This window comes from Vicugna pacos, chromosome 22 (genome assembly GCF_048564905.1).
Source record: "Vicugna pacos chromosome 22, VicPac4, whole genome shotgun sequence".
Taxonomy (NCBI): domain Eukaryota; kingdom Metazoa; phylum Chordata; class Mammalia; order Artiodactyla; family Camelidae; genus Vicugna; species Vicugna pacos.
The window spans coordinates 17,251,028-17,271,081 of NC_133008.1; the positions used below are offsets into that span (position 1 = coordinate 17,251,028).

At 34.3% G+C, this 20,054-nt stretch overlaps 1 long non-coding RNA gene across 2 annotated transcripts in view; it reads right to left on the minus strand.

Annotated features, from left to right (window-relative positions):
• LOC116285062 (uncharacterized) overlaps positions 1-20,054 on the minus strand; it is a 1,093,935-nt gene that overhangs the window by 679,880 nt on the left and 394,001 nt on the right. The window lies entirely within an intron of this gene.

Here is a 20,054-nt window from a genome sequence, read left to right on the forward strand (position 1 = left end):
TCATGTGAATTTTACGTCAAGTAAGGAAGTGGATCCCACATTAACCAGCTGAATTCAGGTGTAGCTGAGTACATAGTGGGTGACTTTTTTATGGCTAACAATCCTTTCAAGTTAACACTACATCGCAGCAGGACTGAATCTGGCCTTCACAAACTCTATGCACCTGGCTGTACATCTCATTCTAATTTTGCACATTTCGGATCTGCTACTCATCTGACAACACGGTAGGCATCATATATTTAAGAGCAGCACTTGCGGCTAGAAAAGCAGTCAGATTCAAGGTCAAAATAAATTGTGAAAAGAGTATTGTGAGAAGGAGTTAAGTTGATATGGTCCCGATGCCTGCCAAAAGTGTTCCTATTTTGAGCAAAAATCATTTGGGTCACCCTTTTTTGAGCTCTTAATTTGCTATCAAATTTTCAAAAAGGAAAAATAAAGATATACAAATCATCAAAAACACACTTTTGGTAAGAGACTTCCATTTTTATGAATACAGAATGGAATGCACACCTCACCCCCTCTCTGTCTGTCTCTTTTCCTGTCTCTCTCTTTCTAATCTGCATAGTTATAGCCCAAATAAGAGAGAATAGCAAGTCATCCAGTAAAAAAGTATTTTTTAAAAATCAGGGACTATAAACTTGATCTCCTTTACTGTATCTTTCATCTCTGAATTCCTGATGTCAGCAATGAAAGCATATAAAGATGTTTGCAGATGAATCGGGAAACACAGAGCAAACATCAATGTATTGAAATTAATGATCTACAGTAGAACACATTATAAATAAACTTAATCATAGTGTATTAGAGATTCATATGTCTAACAAGGAATGCTTAGCACAATGAATTGTGTCCCAAAATGTCCTAACATATATGTGTATTCTTTTAGATGAAACATATTGTTATATGATGATATAATCTAAAGATAGAATTCAAACTGGACAAAGTCAGGTTTTTTTTTTTTTTTTACTGAATTAACAATGCGTTGTACTACCCAAAATATAAACTTCAAATATGAATTTTAGGTGACTTCTGAAAAAGAGACTATCTTGTGTTGAGTTGTACTGATAAAATTGACATAATAAATATGAACACTTAGAAAAATGCATAATAAAAATAACAAAAAATTCAGAAGAAGGATATATAACTTCCTATAGTCAACCTAACCTTACTGTAGCTCATTAGGTCTTATTTTCAGACTTTAATCTTAGAAGTTTCTCTGTTGTGATAATAAAGATGGTGAAGAAAAGAAATGAAGACTGTTGAAAGGAGATGGGAGTGTTTCACTGGAGGAGCCAAAAGAAGAAGGGCAGCTGAACAGCAGAGCAGAGAGCTGCTGGTACAGCCATCCTGACGTATTCAGCAATACTTAACAGAGAAGCTTGAGTTTTAGGAAGTTCGAGAACAAGAGACAGGGGCCTTGGTCGAGGTGGAGATGTGTTGTGGTCTTCAAACAAAACAAACAAAACAAAAACAACAGCAACAGAACAAAAACAGTGCTAGCCAAGGAAGGCACTAAGGGAAATTTCTTGCCTTGACCTTGGCTTTAAGTGAAAAAAAAAAAAAAAGACTCCCTTGGTTATACCAAAGGTCAGATGGTTGAGTCTGAAATCAGAAACTCCACTATCATAGTGCCAGACCAATTGGGAAGGGGGAGTGAATTGTTAACAGATGGCCAATAATTCTCACTGCATGTAGTTTTACAGCATGAGAACCAACAGATACATAGCATATATGCAGATATTCTAACTCAGTCATACTGAATTCCTTTGTCTGTTTTGACATGGTCAAAATGGATGCAGTAAAAATGTAAAGTCACGGTCCTTTTTTTTTAACCATGAAATCTGTATAACAGAAAAACCTGACCTTCATCGTATTTTTTGTCCTTACACAACCCTGACTACAATCATATGTAATTATGAAAGCTTATTATTGACATTACTAACTCAAGCTGACATGGATACTAACAGAAAAGACTGAATTTTTTTTAACATAATTTTATTATGTACTAGTAGTTATTTATTCAACTTTTCATCCACAATCAAAAAAAAAAAAAGTTCAACCAGTGTGTTTGGCCTCGTCCTGTGAAACGTTTTTATCCACCTTGTGGACAGAGATAAAGGAGGTCTGCTTATCACACTATCAGGTGACCTCAGTCTAGAAGGGTAAGTTAACATGACAGCTGACAGAATCAAGATTCTGAAAAGACTCAACAAGCGGGAATGATGGTAAAAAATCTTGGGGATAAAAATGTATAGGAATAAATATGCTGTTTAAGGTTGGACAATTTTACTACACTCAAGGATTCAACAATTTTGATGATGAATTTTAAAATTCCTAGTTCCTCAATTATTAGAAGATGGTATGGAGGGCAGAAGTAGTTACTGCCCCCATCTCCCCAGCCTTCATTCACCTTCCTTATTTTCAACTGTCTTCTGAATTATCTTTGCAAAACCCCTTCTCCCTCCACCATTACAGCCGAAACTGCCCTGAGTTCAGGCTCATGCTAATCAGCATGTCCTGTGACCCCAAACAGTAACTAGTTCATGTACAGACTAATATTCTAAATAGGCTGATGGGATGTGACGTGAGTATATTTATCTGTTGAGGTATTCTATGAGGGAGAACTTTTTACTTTCTATTTTGTAACCATGATCAGAAGAGATTACTTCTTGTTCATGAGAGATATAAAATGAGAATGTGAAACCTGGACTCTTCCATAAGAGGAAAAGCCGAGACAAGCAGGGCTGATGGTACACAATTTGGAGTGTGGTGGAGAAGTCAATACTGGTGTAGACAGAGCAGAGAAAAGCCAGATCTCAGCTTACTGCACTTGAGCTGCTCACTCAAAGCTCATGTGGAATCGTTCTCACTTGTCATCTACAGAAATCAATTAGTTATCTTTATTTTTAAGCCAGAGGGAGTTAAAGTTTCCATCATGTACAACCTAAAAGACAGGAATATGTCATAATCATTTGTCTATTTACCAGGGGCAAGCACCTGGTAGGTACTTGATAGATTTTTGTTGATTAATTAGGTTAAAATTGAACTAATGAAAAAATCTAACCAAAGTTTAAGTTAAATGTATGTAAAATGTACAAAAATACAGTAAAGAAAGAGCCTGACTTCTTCATTGTGAGAATTACACAGTATGAATTATGAAAATTATATAGGTTTAAACATTTCTGAAAATATGGCCATGGAAAACAGACAAATCCTTTCACTGAAAACAACTACAATACTAGAATAAATTATTCTTAAACCAATAAAGTGGATCTGTAAAAGATTCATTGGCAAGAATGTAAGATATACTAAAGGGAGGGAGAGAGTAAAGACAGGAACCTAGAAAAGTAAGTAGATATTTGGCCTTGAGGTGTTTAATAAACCAGTTGAACTCAAAAGTTAGTTCTCATAGTTGTATGCAGTCTAGGGCACATAAGCGTTACAGACAAAACTAGGAATGAATAAGGTAGGTGAACCCATTAGAAATAACCAAACATCAATCTTGGATGCTCTCTCCACAAATGGTTACATGCTCAAATAAATATGAGATGTAAATGAATATTTTTTGAAGCATTGATTGTTAGTGAATAAAGCATATCATTTAATAATGGTTTTAAATTTAGTAACCCTGAGTAAATAATTTATCTATTGATTCTTTTGGGTATTCTAGATAAACAGTCATCTGAAAATATTCTAGTTTTCTTCTTCCTTTATAATTCTTTTAAAATTTATTTTATTTCATGCATTACTATCTGGCTAGGATCTTCAGTAAAATGTTGAATGCAAGAGCTGAGAGCAAGCACTCAATTTTTTCTTATAGTTAAAGAGATGTTTAGTGCACTAAAAAAATATAACAGTAATATGGCTAAGGAATTAAAAAGGGAGACACAACAGACTTATGAAAAAAAATTCTGAGTCAATCCAGAAAAGACTTAAAGGAGAAAAAAAAACCACAAATCAATCAGACTAATAGAAAATAAATAGTATGATGATACATTTAAACCTAAATTTGTCAAAAATTACATTAAAAATAGTCTAAATGTCACCAATTACAAGCAGAGATTATCAAATTAGAAAAAAAATCCACCTACGTGCTACCTACAAGTAACACATCTTAAACATAAAAACACACATACATTAAAAGCTAAATAATGGAAAATGATACACCATGCTAATACTAATCAAAAAGAAGGTGGAATTGCTATAGTAGTATGAGACAAGACAACTTCAGATAAAGTAATGCTACCAGGGATATAAAGATGCTCTTTTTAAAAAATTACAATTGGTTGATTAATCAGGAGGATATAACAACCATCAGTGCTTATGCCCCTAATAACAGAGCTTCAAAATACATGAAACGTAAACTGATTGAAAAAAAAAAAACTTCAAGGATAAACACATAATGAGAATGACAGATTTCAATATCCCATGTCAATAATTGATACAACATGTAGACAGAAAAAGTAAGGCTGCAGAAGATTTAAACAACACAGTCAACTAAATTTAAAAAAAAACTGACATTGTAAAACACTTCCCAACAACGATAGAACACACATTCTTCTGAAGTAGACACCAAATATTTACCCCGGTAAACCATATTTGGGGCCGTCAAACAAGTATCATTAAATTTAAAGTGATTTAAGGCATACAAAGTTTGTTTTCTGACCATAATGACATAAAATTAGAAACTAAAAACAGAAAGATCTCTGGAAAGAAGTCTGAAAATTTGGAAACTAGGTAACACATCTTTAAATCACCCATAAGTCAAAATTATTTTCAAAAGTAGTATTTTGAGCTTAATGAAAATTAAAATATAACTTATTAAATGTGTCAGACATTGACAAAGCAAGACTTAGGGGAAAGCCTGCACTGTTAAACATCAATGTTAGAAAAGAAGAAAGTGTCAAATCAATGACCTTACCATCTGCCATAAGAAATAGAAAACGAAGAGAAAGTGAAACCCAACTTAGAAGTAAAGAAGCAAAGATAAGAGTGTACATTCATTACATAAACAACCAAGAAAAAACTATATTTAAAAACCAAAGAAACTAAAAGCTGTTTATATGAGAAGATTAATAAAATTATCCACCCTTTCTCCAGGCCAGTCAGGAAAAAAGAGTGAGACGACACAAATTACCAGTATCAGGAATGCAAGAAGTGGCTTTTCTACAGATTAGGTAACAAATTAAAAATATAATGCCAATAAAGTCCATGCTTACAGGAAAAAAAAGTCTTTGAAAGTAAACTACCAATAAACTACCAAAGTCCACCCAAGAAGAAAAACATAACCTGAATAATCCTAATAATCCTGCATCTATTAAATAAATTCAAGTTGTAGTTACTAACCTCTCCACAAAGACAACACTGGCTCAAAGTCTTCACAGGTGATTTCCATGAATATTGTAGAGAAAGGAATGCTTCTCAAGTCATTGTTTAAGACCAGCATTACCTCAATACAAAATCTGATAAACACTGTAAAAAGAAAGTGAACTACACACCAGTATCCCTCGTAAACATAAAAGCAAAATATTTTAACATAATTTTAGCAAATCTAGCAATATATAAACAGGATTATACATCATGACCAAATGGGGTTTATCCCAGGAATGCAAGGTGGGTTTAAATATTCAAAAAGTAATGGAAATCACCATATTAACCACCTGAAAAAAGAAAGATATATAATCATTTTAATAAATGTAGAAAAAGCCTTTGAGGAAATCCATTGTCCCTTCCTGATAAAAATTCTTAAGAAACCAGGAATAGAAGGGAACTTTCTCAACCTGATAAAGGTCATCTACAGAAAACCTACAGCTGACATCATACTTAATGCTGAAAGACTGAATGTTTTTTTTCTGTCAGGTCAGGAACAAGGTAAAGATATCCACTTCACTGCTTCTGTTCAACATTCAACCTGTACTGGAGGTTCTAGCCAGATAAACTAGGCAAGAAAAAAAAAAAGGCATTCAAATTGGATGCTAATTTATTAGTAGTGCTGATAATTAAAAACAACCAACCAAACACCACCAACAAAAAGACAACCATATAGCTTTAGTAGTTTCAAAGTCTGTAGCACAGTTATTAAATTATTATGCTGAAATATGTTTGAATTCATGGAGAACTTTCTAGAGCATTCTATAGAAGATACAGAAAATGTTTTAGTTAACCTGTGATTTCCCCTGCAAGAGACTGACACTGAGGAAACAAAATCAGAAAGTATTTCTTCAAACTGCGATTATAATCCTAATTCTTACCAGATCTTTGAAATCAGGCAAGTTTCTGTAAGTCTGAGCTACTGGATGCCATTTTAGAATCGAAATTTTATTTAAAAATTCAATGAGGGAAAAATAAATCTAAACTGCCTAACCAGGGATCTTGTATAGCATAAGGGCTCTGGAAATGAGAAACATAAACCTAACGGCAGAACAGACTCTAGGAGAACCCAAAGGGGAACAAACGTGGAGGCATTGTATTTGGAAAAAGGCTGAAACAGCAGTTTTGCCAAAAGATTGAACAGGGCCTGAATTAAGACCATGAAAGGAGGGATGCAAATGCAAAGCAAATAAAATATGTCAAAGAAGTGATACAAGATACTCCAACATCATTTTTCCGCATCACTTTGTGTAAACAATAAAATAACTCTTAATGGTTTTCAGGAGATTAACAAAAAAGTTTGGTTCTTAAATTTAGGTAACAAAAGATATAATTTCTGACATTTTGAAACCATAATATGAAAATGGATAATTCATACTAAAAAGCTTTCCTGTTGCCTAAGTTTAGGTTGCAGATTTCTATCACTACTTTTTTTTTTCTTTCTATCTTTTTTAAGTTTCAGGGACAATGATATTTAAAGACCTTGAAGAACTAGGTCTATTTGAGTGACAGAAAAGATGAAACGATAAAATAAACAGGCCCATCTTTAAGTACCTAAAGTACTGGTCTTGCCAGTTATATAAGAATTCTTTGATTCTTAATCGTACAGCATCATAAAGCCAAATAATCCCAGGGGTGCTCTTTTGCGGTGCTCAAAAAATAAGAAGAAATAGGAAGCCAAAAAGTCATTGTTAACAGTTCATTTCTGAGCTAAAGAAATGATTAAAGGATGATAAGTCTAGGTCAATAACTTATAATAACATTCACAATTTCTCACCCACGATCAAAAATCAAAAAAATCTCTGAAAACCAAAAGTTTTTTTTTTAATCAGAATTCTTTTAGTGGCAAAACCTGTCCTGACATGAACTTACTTTGCACAAATTCTAAACTTGCACTACTGTGACACAATTTATCGATTTCATTCATCCTATTCATTGTGAATGTTCATACACATTTGTGATTAATGTTTTGTATGAGTAATGTTTTTAACACAGAGTGCTACTCCAGATTTTGCTGTGGATATAAGGTAACATACCCTAATGTAACACTAATGTACAGAAATGTAATAACCTTTATAAAAATCCATAATTTCTGAAATCCTATACACTTAATGGTTTGAGTATCTATAATATATTATTTTAACCCTGTGCCTTCACAGTTTAAAATGTTTGTATATAAAAAATTGATATCCTGATTTATTTTATAAATAGTGTATAACTTTAATATTATCTCAAAGACATCTTTACTCTGTAAAAACAAACCAAGTCTTCTAAACCATAACAGCTAAGTACAATGAGACAGTTTGTGGGATTTACTTATTTGTAGTGCTTTTAAATATCTAAAATAACTCTCATTTATGTAGAACTGAATTTTTTGCTTTTCATATGGATATCAAATAAACACATGAAATATTTCATATGAAATAGAAATATTGCAAAATTTAATCCTATACAAGGGGCTAAAATCTTATACATCTATAGGTGCCAGACAGGTAACAAAAATGGATGAAGCTGGATAAACAGACTAAATGTATCCTCTAGATAGCATTGTTCAATGGCATTGGCAAGCTGTTCACAGAATTTTTAATTTATAGTAATTGTATTAAGGAAATAAAAACAAAATATAAATGAAATTAAATTTAATAATATAGCTCATATACCTTACAACATCAAAATCTTTTATTTTGACATATAATCAATTAAAAAGTTGTTGAAGAAATGTTATAAATTCTTTTTCACTAAGTAGTCAAAACTCAGTGTCTATTTCAACTTATAGCTCATATTTGATTTGGACTAGCTACATTTCAAGAGCTCAGTAGCTGCATATGGCTAGTCACTACCATATTAAACAGTATAGTTATAGATATACTACCAATTTACTATTAAACATGTAATATTCTTTACTCTCATAAGGAAATATGCATTATCACATTTTCCTTGAACCATGAAGCCCTTTTGGTTTGTCTTTTGTTTTCCCTTTTAGATAGAGATGTGATTATAAAGATATATTTATATATTTTTTAAACAATAATGCAGTTTCCTTGATAACACTAACTGAATAAAAGTCTCATTGTTGGTGGGAAAATAAAGACAGTGGAACCTGGAGTGAATTCGGATGGTATGCCCAATTAAGACATCCATTTGTTGGTTCCAGTCTGTTGATGCCATCTTGGAAAGCGGATTCAGTGCTGCTACATTTTCCCTAATACTCAAGAGAACTAAGAAATAGGAAATCTTAGCCGAAATCATCAGATTTATAAATGTTGACTTATGCTTGTAAGCAGTTTTTCCAATACACATAACATTGGCTGTTAACATGTCACGTGCCTGACAGGGAAGTGGTGGTCTTCAACAATGGACGAAGCTACTGCAAACATGTAGAAAGTAACACATGGAAATGCCAGGATCTGCCTGTATTTATGCTTAAGAATTGTTAAAACCCTTGGAATAGACTCTTTCCTTATTCCTTATTTTACTATATATACTTTTTTACATACACACACACACACACACACACATGCATGTATATTAAAATGTTTTAACTGCAAGGATATCCGTAAATAATGTGTTTAACTAAAAATTGCAAGAAGTGTCCCTTACTCTTGCAGTCTTGATTTTGCTAAGTAAACTGGTGTTCCCCTTGTTTACACACTTTTAAGATTTCACAGAAGTCATCCTTGAATCTTTCTTCTAAGGCGAAGCTCTTGTTATTTTTATCTGTTCTTCTCTAAGTACTTCTGAACACCAATTTACTTAGCATAGAGATTGTGTCCAGATGCCAAAAAAGAGGAACAAAAACAAAGAAGCAAGCAAAAAACTCCAAGAATCACATCTTGCAATGTGTTAAAGAAGAGTGTTCTGTTTTTTGATTTTTTTCCCCTATGTAACAAGAGATCCAGTGACAGAGAGTAGTAGCCTAAAGTAACAACTCAGCATCATCCTCCAGGAAGCTAGTTCTTCCTAACTCACAGCTCTGCCATCTTTAGTGTGTTGACTTTTACCCTGGTGGTTGCCAGTCACTGCTGTTCTACTAGGTTTTATTTCTGTAGCTTGGGTAAGAGAAGAAAGGGAAAAGGAAAATCTGTGCAGCAGTATTTGTTTTATTTTGAGAAAACAAAATAAAATTTCCCCACGAAAACATCCCTTTCTCAGCAAACCTCTACTTACGTCTTTTGCATCAGAACTGATTTCATGGCCCCTAGGCTGCAAGGGAGTTTGGGAAATTAAAAGGAAAGGAAGAAAATGGTTTCGAAAATTTGTTCAGTGAACCAGACTTCAGTGTCTGCCCCAAGCTTAACGCTGCAAACGTGGTACCAAGTTATTAGTATTGTTATCTGGCTGTGGAACACTACTGTATGGATGTTTCACTATATTTTATTATATATTTATTGACATGACCCCTGCTCATCTTATATACTATTCAGATAAACTCAAGGTACATGATGGTGAATTTTATGTTTCAACTCAGCTAGGCTATAGCATTCAGATACTTAATTGAACACTTATCTAGAGGTCCCTGGAGAAGAAACTCTCCAAGACTGCAACATCAACTCCTGCCTGAGTGTTCAGCCTCTCTCCTTGCCCTACAAGTTTCAGAACAGCCAGCTGTCCACTCCAATCACAGGAACAAATTCCTTAAAAGAAATCCTTAAAAGAATTCTCGCTATAGACAGATATAGATACAGATATAGATATAGATATAGATTGATAAGAAATATAGGAATAGATATCTCCTCGTGGTTCTGCTTCTCTGGAGAACCCTGACTATTACAAGGTATAGGTTCAATCATATGAATAGGTTCTATTTTTGCAATGTTATATATGAAAATGTTTTGAGTGCCTACTAACTGTATGATGTAGGCAAATAATGTTACTTTGTTATGACTTAACAAGGTATGTTTGCCACAGTGCAGGAGACATCATCCAGCCGATTACCTTTCCAAGAAATAACCACTATGACTTGGACAAAAGAAAATTCACAGAAGCAAGTGCATTTACATAATGTTATTAAATGGGTTATTATATTTAATGAAATTAAAACAATGCCTGGTACATAATAAGTACTAGATAAATGTTCTTCATCTTCTCATAGTTATTACGATTATCTTCATATTCAACGGGAAACACAAAGCACATAGACATGGAGATGATTAAAAAAGGGACACCTTTGTTCCAGAGCTGTATGGCATATGTTTTAAGGCAATAAACCATAAACTCCATTAATGGAACTAATAGGTTAAGTTTCCCATGCTACTTGAATTATTTCCCCAGGAAAATTAAATTTTCTTAATAGAAAATCTAATTTTATCTCAAGTAACTTGAAAATCTTAATTAGTGACACAAAAGCCATGTTAAAATTACTGAGATCAGAAATAAACACATCATTATATAAAAATAAACACATTGAAGAGCTACTGTGGTTTAGCTGACATTCCATACACAGTATCTTGATAAAATAAGATACAAAAAGGCAATTTCAAAAGGAAAGACTCAACATCAAGCACATAAATTAAATTGATTATCTTTCATACTTAATGTATCACAGGCATGAATCTTACACAATCTACTGGTGACCTCAGTTACTTTGTTTAATCTTGCACACCACTATCAGTGCAATGCTTGATTTTCCAATTAAAATAACTTTGCAATTAGATCTAATTAACATGTTCCAATTAAATAGGTTAAATGCAGCAGTATTTAATAAATTTAAGCCCCCTACTATTCTCATGGTGAAAAGGTTCTCTAAAATTGTTTGGATATGTAATCCTGTTGGTGTCACAGATTAACAAAAGAAGTAAGAAAAGGTCAACAGCTTTGTTCAGAAATAACACAAGCCAGATTTGGTAGAAAAGAACAAGCCTCCCAAATTTCTCAATTATCTCCTGGATCATCACATAAGCCCTTCATGATAGCCCCATTAACCATTTGCCAATGCAAGTATTTGTTAAAGGAATATTTGCCCTTTTCACGAAAGAAGACTTATCCCCACTCAAAGTTTTATAGGTGTTCTTCATAAATCTTACATGAAGGAAATATGGTTTTTTGGGAGTTTGAACCAGTAAACGTTTCCTTTGGCCTTTGGGTAAAGTTATACACAGTCACTTACCTTTCCAAAGCTTTCTGGAGGGAGAAATGTTGGCTAAGAATTTTGTTTGCTCTTACGCCTTTGATTTACAGGACTCTTGACTTTAATCGTCCGCACCCACCAACCCCTGCAACTCCTAGTTTCCTTCAATCAAGGGAGCCCTTGATTACTATATTGCAATGAGTATAAGTAAGTCCCCCTGGAGAACCCACTGTTACTGACAACCAGGTTTCTGAGCCTGGGAAAAAGGAAATATATATGTAAGGTACTACAGTTCGAAATGAAAGAATGAGCTTATGTATTTTATCTCCAAAGAGTACATGATGTACTTTCTCTTTAAAAAATAAGTCTGTCCACAGAAAAGGCCTAGAAACAATGTCACACCTGATAGCAATGAGCACCTAGTACTGAGACTATAGTCTAACAAAACTATTTCTGTATAAAAATAGCCAGAGCTCCTTAGAGAAATAGTTGGTCCCATGTCTAGATCTGGAATGTACTTGATAAACTGGAACATTTTATTTCACCAGAAAAGAAGAAACTATGAAGAACTCTAAGATTATGCAAAAAAAAAAGAAAAAGAATAAAGACAGACAGACAGAGAAAAAAATGTGACAATGAGTGTGTATATGTCCATGAATGACTGAAAAATTGTGCTGAACACTGGAATTTGACACAACATTGTAAAATGATTATAGATCAATAAAAAATGTTTAAAAAAAAAGACAGACAGACTCAGGAGCCAACTTGAAGAGCTGCCAAAGTGGACATTTGGAGCATTAATATGAATAAAAAATTCAGTGAATTGAATCAGATAAAACATTTTAAAATTCACAAATTGATACTAATACTCTTATCTCTCCCTTCTCCCCAAAAATATGCAACTGGAGTATGTTGGTTACAAACCCATTATTTTGGAAACTAGCCAGTGAAGAGAAAAAATGAGGCATTTATTTATCCTGCTTTTCTAGCATGAACTGTAATAGAGTAGACATGGTTTAGCTTCTTTCTACATAAGAATTTCAGTTCCTTATTGAGGAAAGCAGAATTTGAATATAATCATTTTACAGCCCCTAATGAATGGATGGAACTAGACATCATCAAAGGCTGCTAACCTCACAAGAGGAGATAGTAAATTGCTCCTGGTGAAAGAACACAGCACACCTGGGAAGAACTACCACCAAAAATGAAGTTCTAGATCAGCACTCTCCAACAGAACTGTGTCCCATTATGGGAATGTTTACACTAATTCTAAACAGTCACTTGTATCTAGTGGTTACCATATTGGACAGTGATTGATGGGAAAATAGAAGAGCATGTGAAAATTTACCCTGGAAATACAATTTACAAAATATAAACTATGGGAATCTCAGATATAAAAGGGTCAAGGTGAAAAATAAAGATTCCTATAGACTAATGAAACATAAGTGACATATCACTGAAGTACAACATATGAACATGTTTGGGCTACTGGCATGTAAATAACATTTATGAGAGGATTCAAAGTTTCAACACTGACTACATATTTCTCAATATTTAAAAAGAATCCCTTTGAGGTACAAGATGGCACTGTGGTTAGTTTTTTAAAATGCTCATGCTTTGCTTTATAGGCAAAACATTCTGTGACATAAACTTAGCAATGTTCTCTTAGGGCAGTGTACCCAGGCAATAGAAACGAAAGCAAAAATAAACAAATGGGATGTAATTAAGCTTATAAGCTTTTGCACAGCAAAGGAAACCATAGGCAAAACAAAATGACAACTTACGGATTGGAAGAAAATACTTGCAAATGATGCTACTGACTAAGGCTTAATTTCCAGAATATATAAACAGCTCATACAATTTAATAACAAAAAAACAAACAATCCAATCCAAAAGTGGGCAGAAGACCTACACAAGCAATTCTCCAATGAAGACATACAAATGGCCAATAGGCACATGAAAAAATGCTCAACATCACTAATTATCACAAAATTGCAAATCAAAACTACAGTGAGGTATCATCTCACATCAGTCAGAATGGCCATTATTCAAAAGTCCACAAATGATAAATGCTGGACAGGGTGTGGAGAAAAGGGAATCCTCCTACACTGTTGGTGGGAATGTAGTCTGGTGCAGCCATTGTGGAAAACAGTAGGCAGATTCCTCAAAAAACTGAAGATGGACTTATCATATAATCTAGTAACCCCATTTCTGGGTATATATCTGAAGGGAACTCTAATTCCAAAAGATGCATTCACCCCAATGTTCATAGCAGCAATACAATAGCCAAGACATGGAAGCACCCTAAATATCCATTGACAGATGACTGAATAAAGAAGCTATGGTATATTTATACAGTGGAATATTACTCAACCATAAAAAATAATAAAATAATGCTATTTGCAGCAACGTGGGTGGACCTAGAGATCATCATTCTAAGTGAAGTAAGCCAGAAAGAGAAATACCATATGATATCACTCATATGTGGAATCTAGAAAAAAAAAGAAAAAAGAAAAAAAAAGTACACTATGAATTCATCTACAAAACAGTAACAGATTTACAGATACAGTAAACAATCATGGTTACCAAGGAAAAGGGGTGTGGAGGGATAAATTTGGGAGTTTCAGATTTGCAAATGTTAGCCAATATATATAAAAATAGATTTAAAAAAACCAAGTTTCTCCTGTATACCACAGGGAACTATGTCCAGTATCTTGTAATAACCTTTAATGAAAAAGAATATGAAAATGAATATATGTATGTATATGCATGACTGGGACATAGTGTTGTACACCAGAAATTGACACATTGTAACTGATAGTACTTCAAAAAAATACTTATGCTTTAAAGATACACATTCACTTATTTATGGATGAAAAAATTATGATGTCTGGGATTTCCTTCAAATTAATAGAAGAAGAGGGGAGATAGATGTAGATGAAAAACAAATGCCCATGTCTTGATAATTAATGAGGCTGAAATGGATTTATGTGGATTCCAAATAAATGTGTCTCTGATTTAGTAACTGCAAACAATATATTGCATTTAACTAAACATTTACAAATGTATTAATGAATATGATATTACAAGTTATTTTAAAAAGATAAGGTTTAAGGATATGATGAAAGCACTCAAAACAGTACCATTTTGGTACTTTCTAACAATAAACCAAATATTCTGTCAAAGATTCAGACACTGTACCAATAAACTTAGGTGAAGAGTATTTTAATATATTCACTCCTTCCATTTTTGAAAATATTCACAGCCTTAGATGTGAAATAAAAAAATGAATGGAATTAGAAACTGTAAAAGAACAAAGAACCTAAGTATAATGTTCATCCTTTTTTAGATCTCTGTGATAATAGCATACCGAAGTACAAAAATTAACTTTATTATTGGCACAGATGGCTTGGAGAGCAGTTTGGGACTGCAGGAGCAGCTGGATTCAAATTCTTGCCCTACCTCTTGGTGTTGTGACCCACATTTGCTGAGACAGGTTTTCAAAGTAGGAAGTTAACCACTTGCAGGAGTCTCAACAGCAGGTCTAGCGAGATGATCCGCCAGGTTTTGAGGTAGAAGACAGGTCCTTAGGTCAAACCAACATTTGCTTATCACACAGCAAGTACAAGAGATGACTGAAACCACAGAGTCAGCAAGAGCTTGGGAATGGATAAGGGATGCACTTTTGTTCCTTCCCCCAAGTCAACAGGTAGAGTCCACCCCTTTTTCTCTGGGGAAGGAATGAATAGAGGAGGATAAAAATAGGAACAGAAGCTAACTTCCCAATATTCCCCGAAGAGTGTAAGTTTCACTTTATAAAGAGAAAAGCAAACTGGGAGAGGAATAAAATGATCCTGCTCACCCCACACATACCATAATGAGCTACGTAAGATGCCAAGGAGATAGGAAAGGAGTCATCTGACTGGTGGAGAAAAGCCACACAACAGGGTGTGTTATATAGACTTAACAGAAATTAGATAAATAGGGAAGCTTGTTGAAAATTATTCATAAAACCTATTTCAAATATTTAATATTTACATAGAAGTGCTATACAAACACACACACACACACACACACACACACTCTCCACAAACAGAAGAGCTTGGCATCTGTCATTCTAAGTGTCTCTAAGTGCCTACAATGGCTCGGACACACAGCCTTTGTAATCTGGAAACGGCTCTCATTCTCACATCCAAGACATAGCGCTGGACATATCTTCCAGAAGTTAAACAGCTGGGATATATTTCCTCCTCTTATAAAACAAAACAAACAATGTTTTTTGATACCCTTAACCCCATGCGCCTCATGCTTCCATCTGTCAACAAGCAATATTTTCAAGAGAGCATCCAATTCCAGACCTTCACTGTTACCTGAAGTACATGTAATAAATGACTTCACTCCCTTCTTGCTAGCTCACAATTGAAGAGGCAATTGATTCACTTGTTTAAACTGCACAACTTATAAATGGCCAAGCATCATTGTGAGTAATGTTCTTCCAGTTCTGCAGAAATTATAAATACGACCAAAAAGAAAGTGTTGGGAGTCACCAGAGTCATATCCATATATCATCTCAGCATCAGAGCCCCAGGCTCTAAACACCCATTTCTGACTGCATTCCAATATTTGACTGCAATCCAGATGCCAAACTCATCAAAGTTTATTCAGCAACTAGCAAGAAAAATGGTGTGACAAGTTGTGATTAATAGTCAAACGGAGACCCATCGCTGCTGGTATCTGTAATGTAAGTACAAAATGACTTCCTTCTTGCGTAGAAATACAAAGGGCCGTTTTGTTTAAGGGAGTCTATGTTAGGATGGTTTCTTTTGATTTTTGCCAAAATCTTAAAAGGGAAAACAAATCCAGGTATACTGGATGAACTGGTTGGTCTGGACTTGTTCTCTGGGAGGCTACAAACTGGGACATGCGTTCCAGGGGAACCAGCAATGGGCACTGGAGAATAAACAGGAAATCTAAGTAACGGTGAGCGGGGAGTGATCTGTTTAGGGTCACAGGGTGAAAGGTAATATTTAAGAAGAATAAAGCTGGGGATATGTATTAGATTGAAATTATGAAGGACCATATACTAGGATGAGAATTTGAGATATTTCTCCTCACAATGAGAACTACTGAGAGCGTTTGAGAAATGGAGTTAACTAATTAAACCTGACTTTAATGACAAAACCTTAACATCAGAGAAAGGAATTGGAGGGATGAAAGAGTGGAAGTACAGACCTTGCTTAGCAGTTTATTGCTGTAGATTAGGTATGAGCTAATAAATGCCTGAGAGATGCCAATGGGAATTAATGTAGGCATGACGGGCAAATCAAGAAGACATTACTGAGTTACGTCCAGTGAATCTGGAAGTGAGCACATTTGACAGTGTTCCTTTAGAGATAAAGACACCAACTTTTACAATCAAATAATTAATAATGAGGTTTGGAAATTTTAATTGAAGTATATAGAAAATAATGCTAATAAGGATAATGAGAATTTCGTGCTATTGTGAGGAGCATTGCCCATATTGTCTTAGCATGTTGTCCATTCATGGTTTTGGTAGCTGTTCACTGGTGGTAAAGATAAAGAAAACCCCAAACCACCAGACTCGAATGCTACCTGGCCTTATCAGTGTCTCTTTTATGTTTATGTCCATATTAAAATGGTTCTGAGTTCCATACATTTTCAAGAACTTAACTCCCTAAAAATGTTTCCCACTTATTTCAGTGTCACAGAATCACTAATTTATGTCTATGATATTCTTTGCCTGCTCTAGAATTCATTTACTGACTTTTGATGCCTTCCAAGTCATTTGAAGGCAAATGAATTCCAGATCAATGGCTGCAAATGCTCGTGGATCTTATGAAGTAAACACCAGTGGCTGCATCAGCAGTCTGGTTTCCTTATGCTTCCAACACTGCATCTTTCTCAGCACCAGCCAGAGAGATGAGGGTACCTGCCTGCTCAGATCTACATCACACTTTATCACAGGGATCGTGAAAGGGATCTGCTTTGGCCCAATTCTCTGTAACTCAGAAAAACATGTTTTTTTCAAAAATTTTTTCATACCCTTCTAAACATACAAGGTCAAATCTCATTTGAGTAGAGAAAGAGGCAAACATGTTTCTCAATGTCTCTACTTCCCTTTCCTTCTCTAAATCTCATACCCAAACAAAATCCTTCTTACATCATTACATTCAAATAGAAAAAAACTTGCATCTGTGTGTGGTCTGGCGTGAAGAGGGAGATGATGTTGCAGGTTTGAGAGGCAAAATTGATTCTATCATGCCACAATCACTATTCTGGAGTCTCTGGGACTAATGGGTTTCAGAATTCAAAGTTTTCTGAATTTAGGGAAAAAGCACCATATATAACACCACCATTAATATGTTGTTAGCAAAATGTATGACTATTCACCCAAAGAAACAAAGAAAAAAACTATGTATCACTTCCTATGAGATCAGATCAAGAAAACATCAAATGATTTTTTAGAAAATATTTTTGATGTTTAGGGCTATTTGGATTTTAGAATTTCAGATAAAATCTTCTGGACTGTATTATGGTCTGTTAGCTTATTCGTGAGTCAGAATAGTTTTGCCTATTGCGGCTGTTAGGTTTTTCTTTAGTTTGCATGGTGGTAGAAAATGATCTTCGATTAAATGCCCCGGGGCTTTTCTTTTATTTCTAGACAATTACAAGAGTGTGATTATTCCTCAAGATTGAAAATACCAGAATTTACTTCACCATCCTTCGCTCAGCTTTAATGCACATTTACACTTAAATTAATTTCCCCCTCATGTTAAGAAAGTAAAATGTGCCTTGAAAATTTCATTTGAATATTCTTATATAGTTTTCAGGTTTGTATACAACTGCTGGAGGATAAATTTTTATTATATAGGTGCTGTATATAATAGAGATGTATTGGATTTTAGAGGATTTAGTAAAAATGCACCAAGGCACAATGTCTAAAAGAATACACACAAAAGGTAGGGTGAAGACTGAATGTATCATACAGAGAGAAAGACTGAATTCTAGCTTGTCTGTCTTTGCTGGGGCCTGACTTCCTTTTTGTTAGCTCAATCTAAACACCGCATTTTTGTGAATATGCATCACATTCATTTTGGATTATTTAATTTAACTTCCTTTCCAGATGAACTAGCTTTATTAAATGCTTGCCATGGATGGGCAAACAGAGTTTATGCAGGCTATAAATATCTATGATTAGTTTGGTATAGTATATTGCAATCTAAGGTGTAGCAATTATGCATAATATTTTCTTCCAAGCTTGATAAACCATTTGGGAACAAAAAAGAGAAAAAAAAACTAAAAAGTAATTTATGCAAACCCCATGAATGTATGACATTTTCAAACCTTATATTTCTCTCAGTTCCTGGTCAGCAGCACATATGCAAACAATTTAAGTCCTGAGCTAGAGAGAAGAAAATAAGTTCGACTCTGTACGGCTTAAGAATGAGTATCGTTTAAAAATTATATTGCCTATGTTACCAGTTTTGATCCTTCCAGTATAGTTACTAATATGGTATACATACACATGTACGGTATACATTCTTGTGCAAAACAGTCCAGAAATTGTAAACAGAACTAAGAACTTATCCATGCTTTTCAAGGCCTCAGAAAGTACTGAAGAAGATAGGACATGTACAAATAGACATAAAAGTGTTAAGTGTTCCCATAAAGACCAATCTGAAACAGAAAGTGATTCAGATGAGGGAGAAATGCATGCCATTTAAGAGAAAAGGGACTGCATTTGGGAGGTATGGAATCTGAATAGGATCTTGAAGGACAAATAGGACGCTGGGGTGGGGGGGGAAGAGATGAAAAAGCAGAGTTATTCCAGGTGGATGAATCATATTAGTAAAGTTACAGAGACAAACTAGTTCATGATGCAGCTGAACCACAGAGGATAGTGTACAAATGATTCTGGGATAGATTTTCAGTCAATTTGGATTTCCTATCACATCTCGAACTGAATATTTTCCAACAAGATATATATCATCTGCCACCTCTAGCCATTATCTCCATTCTTATGACTAAAATGTCAATAATCATTATGACTTCATCGTATTTAATATTCATTAAATTACTCACTCATTTATTTAACTCATGCATGCAAAATATTTTAAATACCTACTATGAATTAGATAACAAAGAATAAAAAACATGAATAAAATGGGAAAATTCACCTTGATAATTTCCTAGAAAATAAATTATAATAAAGCACATTAGATATGATAATAGAGAGTTCCAGAGAATGCTCTAGGAATAATGACATGTTTTTTCTCAGTTTCGCAAAATCTCCTACGCACTTGCAATGTGGCATGTAGTCTGCTAACCACTGAGAATTTAAAGATGAATGTCAGTTGGTCATTGCCCTCCAGCTGCCCACAGTTGATTCAAGAATGCAGAGGACAAACAGATAATTGCAGTACAATGACTAAAAGCTGAGACTGAGGTGTGGCCATAATAAGAGTAACTAAATCTATTGGAAGAGAAAGATGGGTTAAGGGAATTTTGCTTCCTATGTGAAGCTCTCCTTACCTGACCTTTACCTTCAAATAAAACCAGTTATTAAAATGGCACTGTGTGAGAACCTCAGGGGCAT